Here is an 11,661-nt window from a genome sequence, read left to right as displayed (position 1 = left end):
AGAGAGGATAGGTTTGAGCTAATTGGTATTATCATCAAAAGGGGATTATAAACACCGGAGGAAGAGGGAGGTGGATCATTTAATAATCAATTGTTAATTACAATCGGTCCCCTTATTGGGCTACATGTTTAATTGTTTATTTCTCTTTTAAAAAGCCCTCTTGCAGCCTTGCATTCTCTCAAAATGATGTTCAATTCCGTATCCTTCTACGAAAAAAGAAATAGCATCAAACCAAAGCCATTTCTGTTTGCTTCATCATTGCATTTATTACTAATTTATATGCTTTCATCTTGGTTCTTGTTCCTCTGTGGAATACACGCATAAATACTTGTACTAGTCAAGAATGAAAATGAAGATTAATTCAGGTTTTTCCTTTTAAATATTTGGTGTTTAAGGTCTATAAAGACAAAGGTAGAGCTGGCTATGTATGTATGTATGTATTGAAATTCTTTAATTAAGCTAATCACAAGACAATAAATTAATATATTAACCAAACACTGTGTACTTTATCTCAAAAACATATATAAAATTCCTTGGGTTTCAAATTTTCTTTCTCCCCTTCATAATAATTCATGGAGATAGGTTTTTTTAGTAAAACCTTTTAGTTTTTAGGGATCTTCTTGAGTCTTATCCTCTCCTGTCTACAATATAAAATATTCTACTGATATATATATGTTTTTTTATTGAGAAAAGCTCAATTTCAGAAAATTTACTCTATTGTTTAAAGTTTTCATAATCAAATTAGTGATTAGGTCGGTCAAATTATTGGTTTATTAATTCAATCAATTTGTTCAGTTTAATTAAATAAATTATTAAAATAAAATACTAAAAAATAAAAAAAAATCTAATTTAATCAATTTGATCTTAATTTAATTAATTTTTTAATCTATTTTAATCAATTTATATAAATTTCTGAATTAATTTATTTAATTTTTTTTCGATCAATACTCAAATTAATATCCAATCTAACCGGTCCAATATAGCGGAATAGTAGTTAATCAAATAACCATATGACAGTCTCTCGCAGACTAATACATTAGTCTTGAATTTGATATATGCATATAAGTTTGCATCGGGATTTAAAACCTATATATAGGGTGTATTTAGTTTTTCAGTTTGAAGAAACAACATATTACTATAAAAATATTTATCTTCATGATTTCAGGTCTGAAATCTGCAGCAGCATGTGTGGCTCAATATTATTATTTAAATATGCAAATAATGAGAAGTTGCTGCTTCAGTCAGAGGTAGTTGATGATCAGGTAGCTGAAGCCAATGATAATGGCGCATACATAGATATAACATACAGCCAAATTGATTGGAGATTAAATAGTCACACCCATCCATTCATCTACCCGTTATAAATAATCATGGAAATGAAATTCTTAGAAAGAAATTATCTCGTTTTGGTGACCTGATATGGTATAGTAGTGCTGCTCTAGATATGATTACAATCTAGCACCTAATAGCTATATATAGGATCAAAATAATAGTGGTCCCTCTCCCTTTGCTATTTAATCCACCTGAAAGTTGACTTTAAAATTTTCCTATATGATTAGATGAGTTGAGAACCCTGAAATTATCATGCTGCATTAATTACCTTTTGATTGATGTCAAAGAATCCCATATCTTCATGTATGGTAATTTAGAAATTTTGATCCATTTATACTAATATATCCACATATTTTTTTTATATAAATAATTCAAAGTTTAACTAACATAATGCCAAGAGAGGACATGAAATGGTCGGAAGCATATATTCGAAAAAGGAATGGAACAAAAGATAGTGACAGTGGAAGGAAGAGGAAGAACGTATAGGAGAAAGGGAGAGAGGGCATTTATTTGTTTTGTTGTTTATTAATTTTGAAAATTATAATGTATTAATTTGGATTAGTTTAAGTAGAGCAGGTACAGGGTTTGTCGAGGCAATACAGTATTTATCATCATTAATTAATCTTAATTTATAATCATTAATCCACTTTCAGTCACCCTTAATTCTCACACACCCAACATGTAGACCTTCCCCCATTCTGCATCTTTGCCCCCGCAGTCCCACACTCCAACCTCTTCTAATAATAATGTTTAATCATGTTTACTGATATAAAAAATTAATACATAATTTTGATTGAATATTATACAAATAATGCATGCATTAAACGAAATATGATGATTGAATATATAATATTATTAAACCTTTACTTTTTTGTCAACATTATTCACTTATGAGTAGTAGTGATGGAAACTAACAAAAGCATGTTTCCGGAAAAAATGTAAATAAGAAAATTTTGCTTCCTACATTTTGATTTTAATTTTTCCTTTCATTTTCATTTTTAAAAACAAAAAAGATTTGTCGTGAAGCATGTGTGTGTTTCTTTTCTTTTCTGTTGTTTAAAAAGTTTCCAAAGGAGCCTTATATAAAATAGGGTTATGAATATGACAAGGCTCACCTATAATAAGAAGAATTGGAGAACACAAGTGGACATGTAGACAAGGATTGGTGCTTTGCTGATCATGGCATTGGCATCGATCGACCTGATTGGCAATGGCAGCCATTATCCCACCATTGCCCAAAATGGCTTTTCTAACTCGTGTATTTTGTTGGCCACTTAACCCCATCAACATACAAAGATGGCAAGGCATTTCTTTTTAATTTTTTTTATGGGGATTATTAAAATATTATTAATTACCTTTACATAATAATGTAGGTGGGGTTTCGATTAATCTCAATAGGAGTTAGCAATCTTGAAATCGTAAAAGTATAGTACGTTTAATTTGTAAATACGAAAAAAGATATAATCAATGCAATTATTAATATTTCAAAAATACATGTACCAGAAAAATATATTTGAACCTATAAAATTCTAACTAATGTGATCGTGGACAGATGAAGCAGATACTGCCAACTCTCATTGCACCTAATTAAGCTTGCTTTGTGGTGGACAGTAATATAATTAACAATGTTGTACTAATTGCGAAGGAGATTGTGTACTCTATGCAGAACCGAAAAAGGCAGAAAGGTTGGATGGCGTTCAAAGTTGATTTAAAGAACACATATGATCGCTTCCGTTGAGATTTCAAGCATGACTCCTTAGTTGATGCACGCCTACCGAATCATTTAACTCGTGATTATGCATTGCATCTCAAGCTCTTCAATGCAAATATTGTGGAATGGGGCTCCAACCTTCTTGTGGGATTAGACAAGAAGATTTGTTGTCCCTTTATTTGTTTATCATTGGAATGGAAAGATTTGGGCATGGAATTTGTGAGGCAATAACAAGGAAGTGTTGAGGCAAGTTGTAGATTAACATTTTAAGTGGCATTCAGTAGTGACCATTACCATCATCCCCGCAACAATATATTTGGGCTATTAACTATGTTGATATTTTGGAGATATGGAAGCCCAACTTTGGAAACCAATCCATTGCTTTGTGAAGATTGGGTTGGATCAGATTGAACATATACAACCATTTGATTATGGAGAATTGTTCAGGACTACATTGAAGATTACCTTGAACAATGAATCTCCTTAGATCGCATTTTATTGGACATTATTAGTATATTACTTCTGCTATTTTGTAGTTATTGATTATAAGGGGTTGGATTACAAACAATCTTTAGTATGTTAGCAAGTCTAAAAACTTCTATATATTACGAGACTTCTATAGGTCTTGGATAAGAGAATATTGAGAGCACTTTATTTGTTCATTGAGGAATTTATTATGCAAGTGCAATTGAAGGGTAAACCAATCATGTTTATAGTCTAAGTTCTCAGGGGGGATTTAAAGGTAAGTGTTTTAGTTTGTAAGTACAAGGGTGAGATCTCTATACTTAGAGTGTGATTCACTTGTTGTATTGTAGATTAAATATAGTGGAATTACTCAGGCCCCATAAACGTACAAAAATTTAATTGCATAAACAAACATCTGTGTTATTTGTTATTTTGTTTACACTGTTTTCGTAAAACATTTCCATTCAATTTACGCAATTCAAACAATTAACGACTTTAAGTCTTAACAATTGGTATCAGAGCCTAACACTTACTGTAATTAGTAGTAAAACCTAGTGTTATTGATTGCTAGCAATGGAAGGATCTTTGAATACTCATCCCACTATGTTAGAAAGAGGTAATTATCCCTATTGGAAGGCTAGAATCAAATGGAGATTTCACCTTTATCTAAAGCTTTGTTTCATTTAATTTATTGTATCTATTTTTACTTTTTTAATTTAAATTTAAAACTCCCTTATCTTTATTTTTATTTTTATTTTACTTGTTTATTAAAGAAATAAAATTATCACTAGTCCTTATGGATATGACCCTACTTGTTGCTATTTACTAATCTTATATTTTGAAGTGGGTCTTTATTTTTTTAGGCCTCGACAGTCTATCAAGCATACTTCAGGCATACTTGAAGGAGATCCTAAGCTACCATTTATTGTAAAAGAAGTCCAAAACGAAAGGTCATTATATCCCATACCCACCTTTAGTGATTAAAGCATCAAATGTAGGCAATGATAGTGATGTTCCTTTTAATAGCCTAAAGGATGCTTTCAAACAAATGTTGAAGAAAATGGAAGTGCTATACCAATTAAATGATTTTTTAGAGAAGAAATTTCCATTCTAAAAAGGAGAAAAAGAAAGGCTCAAAATCGTGGTCAAAAAGAAAGATTATGTCATTGTTGATCTTAGAAAGGCTAACGAGACACTTGATGATGCTACCAAGAAAAATGATGAAATTATTGTAAAACTGGTGCAACCTTGAAAGCAAATGAACAAGATTTAATGATGTTAAAGCCACTTTCAATAAATATGAATGTCAAAGTGATGAGATCTCTGCTGTTGGGAGATCCAAACCTGGTTGTAATTAACTTGGTAAGAAACCTATATCTCCTACGGATTTTGTTAAATCTAAAGATATGGTTGCTGCTATTGGAAAAATCCAGTTTAATACAACGGTTTTGTCATAGAGGAAAATTAAATTTTTGAAAACTGAGTCGATTTGTGATATTTATAGGAATAAACTTTTACCGAAAATTACATGTGGTTTGTGCTAGATGGATCTTAAACATTCTCAGCTTTGAATCGAATGACCTTCTCCACTATTCTCGTACCATAAATTACTTCGAGTGTGGGCTCGAACAATCACAAACCAAACACAGAATCAGAAACAATTTATTACTTTGAGTAGAAATGTAATTCTCTCTCAATAGAAACTGGCAAAATTGTTATTCCCAAAAACTAGAATTTATACTTAGAAAATAAATTCTCACTATTTTCAAGCAGAATAACAATATTGAAAACCTATATGAACTATTGTGAATAGATCTAATAGTGTCATCTATTTATAAGGAGAGATATGAGAATCCTAGTTGAATTAGTAGAATACAAATAATACTTATTTAATAGAAAAACTAGTCTTCTAGTTTAACTAGAAAAGGGGGACGACACTCCCTAGTTAAATACACTAGGGATGTCATGTTGGGAAATGTGTTCATATTGTAGTAAACATGTACTTGTTTTCTAAATATTTAAACGATGAATAAATAAATAAAATTAATTCCACATTTCACTATTATATCTGTTGTGCTTCTATCTTTCATGTTTTGTGTACATAGCGAAATTGTGACAAACAAATATTAGCTTGTTGATTGTTTAAGTTCAAACTGATGATAAGTGGCACTGTAAGAAAATTTACATTGGGAGAAAGACAACTTACTTCAGTAGATAATCTAAATGAGTCTGTAATCTATAGAAGAATCAAAGTGAGTATTTGATTCAAATACTTAGAAGAATTATTATGTCATCTATAATTCAAATTAGGGAGATGACTAGTCTTGGTTATTGGAGTAGTTGACTTCATGGGTAGAGACAGAGATGTACTCATTGGAAGAATGATACATTGTACTAGACCCAAGTTGAATTAATTCTGAATCTGTTTGTGAATTGATTCACTTGTGAAGTTCATGGTGTGATTTCCCTAAATCCTGAGTTAGTAACGGACCATGCATATGTAACTTATGTGCTTTAATTTAAGTGGAAGCTTATGCTCTAAAGATGATCGAGTCGACTAGGTTGGGTACATTACTTATGTATGACATGGCTTATTATCAACAATGGAATTCATAGCTCGATAAGAGTTATTGATATCCTTTCATTGGCATTGTGTGGATTGATAAATATGGAACGTGGCCACGAGTTGCTTGTTCTCGAACGAACAATTTATCACAGTTATTAGTTGATAGTGATCATATTAATCATTAAGAAGACAAAGTGGTGACAATGAGATAAAATAAGATTGTATTAAGTGAACGGTTTTAACTCAAAGGAATCAAGGATATTATATGAGGGTAACACACAGATGACAAGGTCATTGGACATAACAGTTGAATGAATTGCTTTTGTAAAGAGTATACAATAAGAAGTTTTCAATCATTGTACTTCTTGCGGACTGACTCCATGATTAAGTAAAAAAAATTATCGGAACAACACTTTTGGATATAATTACAATTACTCAAGCCTAATTGTATATGTTCGATTGGTCCCTCCGCTAGCTCAACAAAAGCTCGATCGGACTGCATTTGAATCAGAAGAAAATTCTATGACTTTGAAAATAAATTAATTGAATTGATTTATTCGATGTAGAATTAAATTAGGCGGTCGTGAGAATTGTTCAACTAGAGAATTTGACTAAAGAATTTTCTTGAAAAATAAATTTGGAAAATCTCAATGATTTTTTGAAAAATTAATTTTGATTAAGTAAAATTAAATTAATCAAATTAATTAAAATAAATATGATATTTTAGAAAATTAATTTTCAAGTTAGAAAATTTGCCCAATGGGTAATTGAACTTGAAAATTAGACCCAAGATCGAAATTTTAACCCGAAAACCAAAGCCCAAGACTGAAACCCAAAAATGGATTAACCATGCCCTGTGTATAAAATTGGACTGATAGTCCAATCGGTGGTTGGATAGGACTGATCGAGTTGCCACTAGCCCAGACCGAACAGCCACAACTGAGTCGTTTAGGATGTGAAGGGAGTAGTGCCAACGATGGCACTGATACCATTAAATGTAACACCCCATACCCAGACCAGTCGTCGAACTCGAGTCACAGGATGTTACAACAGTTAACGGAACATTATAACACATTTTATAACATTTAAACAAATCTTAAATCATTAATCACTTTAATTACATGCACAATAGAGATTATGAATACACCAAGGATTAAACCGAGCATACAAACATAGATTATTAGAATTGAGCATGAATTAAGGACTAACTTGAAAATTTACAAAACTTTAAACTAAGTATCGATACCAAAGAAATAAGTATTGATATTTTTGTGATAGGTACTGATACCAAAGTCGATATCGATACCATTTTGGTATTCTACCAAAATTTGAAAACTGTTTATTTGGTCAAGTATCGAAACCTAGGTCCCTAATATCAATACTTTTGACCAATTTGGTAAAATTCAGTTGTTTAAAATTTTCTTTCCATGCCCAAACCTATAATTCAATACAAAAGTACATATAGGCACATAACTAACCTGCATAAACATTATTCAAAACATCCAAACAACCATAATTTAATCATGCTTACTTAAATCTATTCATAAATTCAAATGGCATTCAATTATGCTTCCATTCCTAAACATCCTATATCAAAGTAACCATTCATCAAAGCATTACAATTTAATAATTCTTCATACTTCGAGGATAAGCACACATCAATAAAACATGCTTATACCATTCATTCTCTTAACCATGTCACAAAGCCTTTTAGAACATTTAACTCTTACCAAAGTAGATTATACATATATCTCAATCATACAATTACCTTTATACATATTCAAAGCTTACCATATCCATGAAGCCACTTAATACCATAATTACAGATACCATGGCTATCAATTAACACATAAATCAAACATTTCATTCAAGTTTAACCATTTCCCAAACATTTCATAATCTAATATCAAACACACTATCTCCAAATATGCTTTCATCATTTACCACATATTCATACCATAGAAATCTTTAGATTCAACCGATTACATGACAACTATTAAGAATACATTACATTTTCAATTTAGAACCTCAAACCCATCAACCCAAAATAACCTATATACATGCCACAAAATCGAAATAAACAAATCAAAATCTACCGAGATTGAAGCTTGATAGTGTGAGCCTTGAAGTTAATCCGACTACCTAGTTCCGCAAAATGTCAATTGCAGAAAATAGTAAATGAAATAGAGTAAGCTTATATAGCTTAGTAAGTTCATAAGTACTTAAACAAAACTATTACCTCAGTTCACAATTAATTAAACAGATATAACTAATGTAATGCGGTCTCCTGTCAAGACATTTACAACAACAAGGTGAACATTTCATGTATCGATCGTATAATCTCTCAATCATTTAGTACAACATACTTTCGTCTCATTCAACAGGAAAGATCTAACATATAAATCATATTAACCAATTGATCATATCAATTCATATTCACAATCATATACCATTTCTTCTAAACATATAGCTTTGTCACCACATATCACCTTTACAAAATTAGTGTTTCATACATATAACTATAAACTTTACAGTCATTGTGATATCTTTTCAAAACAACCTTTAAACACATATTCATCATTTATTCAATTTCATTAGTTAACATCTCAATAGTCATATAAACACATCTTTTCCAAGCAATTCAGGAAGTCAATATATATAATTTCTTTTAACAGATAGCCCAATGAACTATAGTAAAATAATTTGGATACTCAGGCAACTACACTATATCAGGAAGCATGGTAATGCTATATAGAGGCACCGAAGTGTAAACAAGGACACCAAAGTGCAAACAGAGGCACCGAAGTGCTAACCTGTACAAGCATGCATTCTAATCATATTGGCATGCCAATCATATCCTAACTGTTTACTACGTTCAAATAGCTATTTAACAGGGTTCGTAACATTTATAAATCAGAGCACTTCCATAATTTTAGTACACATACTATAAACAAGTCATGTTCATTCTGGAATCACATAAATCATGTTTTAAAAATATTCAACCATTTTCAAACAAGTCTTTTTTAACCTTGTCCTTATTATAACTTCAAGCTAATGTTAAAGATTCATTAATAATTCAATTAAAACCAATTTGTAATAGAAAAATGTATATAACAATACTATACTTAACTAATACAACCAGTAAGTAATTTTGTTCGTAGGGACTATTCTGTAATTTTTCCTTTTCCTTGATTTTCTTCTGTACAATTCAATTCTTGATATGCAATAGCTTTTTCACTTGACTAAAAGTTTCAAGGTTGGGTATGATGGTTTCAAGTGGAAAACATAAAATAGGGAAGATGACTAAAATTTTCCTCATGTCTTTCTTTTATTATTAATATTATAACCTTTAAAATAACATATAAATTATGACAAACTTATCCACTAACCATCCAACATTAACAAAAATGGCTTAATTATGATTTAAATCCTTAACCAAATCTTAATCATGCATTTTAGCTAATAATAATCAATAGTGAATAAGTTTTACGTATTTTACAATTTAGTCATTTTTCCTTAATTAACCATCTAATCATCATAATTTTCAGACCAAACTTTAATATTAAATATTTACGAGTTCAATTTATGAAAATGAGGTCCTGATACCTCATTTTCCAATATCACTTGACTACCGGTACACACCACTTGTACCTTGACTAACTGAGAATTTAATAAAATCTATAAAATCACATTTCACAATTATATTATATTTAACTCATTAAAATTAATTAAATATATCTATAAACTCTCTCGTCAAAATTGTGCTCCCGAAATCATTGTTTTCGGCAACACTGAAAAACGGGTTGTTACATTCCACTTAAAAACCAAGTCTTTCCTTGCAAGATTCAATCCCAGACAAGCACCTTCTCATTGTCATACTTCTCACAATAATCGAATAGCCTAAAGAAATGAATAACAATACAACACGTATTTTCTCATTACCACACTTCTTATCTTTAATAGATCAACTGTGGATCATCTCATACATATATATCAAAATTATATCATAAATAATTATTAAACAGATATATAAAGAGATTGGCAATAAAATAAAATTATCAGCCAAGGTTTCTATGATTTTATTTCTAGAAAATAAATGAAAAATCAAAAAAATATATTACATAGTTTTTCTCCACAAGGCATTTCTTTTGTCTTCAACTGACATTGCTCTATCGTCTTCTCGTCATAGACTCTTTTTCAAAAAAATTACATTTATATCCTATGTTTGTTTTGAGCTCACAAGAATTCTATAACTAAAAAGTAATCGTACGTGTGGAGATGATAGTCCACTGTCTATTTCCTAATAACCACAACCTTGACAAAAATAACAATTATATAACAAATATATATAATATTACATTCATTCACATACATTCCCCCAAAACATACGAATAATTATAAGAATGTCACAACTTATCAAAAATTAATAAAACAATATTAAAAGAAAGAGTCGGTCTTGATTTACACCATAAACATAGCACAACCTAGCTCTGGTACAAATTGTTGGAAAAATACCGGTTTGAAAATGGTTTTCTTGCACAGCGGGAAATTAAATTTTGAAAATCTACCCCATTTGTGATATTTAAAGCAATAAACCTTAACCAAATTCGTACATGTGTTTTTGGCTTAGCGGAGGTTCTTTGTACCCGGTTTTCAACCAAACGATCTTCTTCACTATTCTAATGCCACGAACTGCTTCAAGTGTGGGTTCAAACCAATTGAATCAAAACACAGAATTAGAAAAAGTTTTCTCTCCTTTAAGAGTGAAAACGAATATTCTCTCTTCTTAATAGAAACCGATATAATTAGTATTCCGGAAAAAAATATGTAATGGTTAAGAATAAATTCTCTCTCTATTTTTTGGTTAATTTGAAGCAAATTGGCACCCAATGCCTCATTGACTCGTAGTCGAAGTAACCTTGAACTATTCATATCCTATGACATGCCAACTATATTCGACTCTACCCAAACAATGAATAGGGTATTCAATTCATTTTTCAATATCATTCAATAAATCAATTCACATCAAATTTATCATGAGCTCATTCATTCAAAAATATGGAAACATCAAATATCTCATTTTGTATTTAATTTCCATATTTATATAAATATATACATGTTTTCACATATAATCAACTTAATCCCTATAATCATCAATCAATTCAATTCATCTCAATTAATCAAGGAACCTCACCTTGCATTCTTACCATGCACGACCAAATCGAAATGCAGCACTTATAAGTTAGTCCGGGTTATAGAAACACAAACCGTAAACTCCGAACTATTTGTCGACAACTTTGTCTTTTCTTTTCTTTTTCGAGAAATCCAAGTCGATGTTAGCTATGGATTAAAAACTACACATCAAATTATTAATGTACAACCATTTCCACATTCAGATTTCTAATTTTGCAACTTTTTCATTTTATTCAATTTAGTCCCTAAAATTGGGACTAACATAACTTTCAAATTTAACCTCCAATTTTTATTCCAATTTCACTCTAAGTTTAATTTAACTCCCTAATTCTCATTTCTACTCCAAAATTTTGAAATTTGTGCAATTTAGTCCCTATTGCACAAAATAATCAAT

The sequence above is a fragment of the Gossypium hirsutum genome, chromosome D08, assembly GCF_007990345.1.
Source record: "Gossypium hirsutum isolate 1008001.06 chromosome D08, Gossypium_hirsutum_v2.1, whole genome shotgun sequence".
In the NCBI taxonomy this organism is placed as follows: Eukaryota; Viridiplantae; Streptophyta; class Magnoliopsida; order Malvales; family Malvaceae; genus Gossypium; species Gossypium hirsutum.
This window is presented reverse-complemented; position numbering follows the sequence as displayed.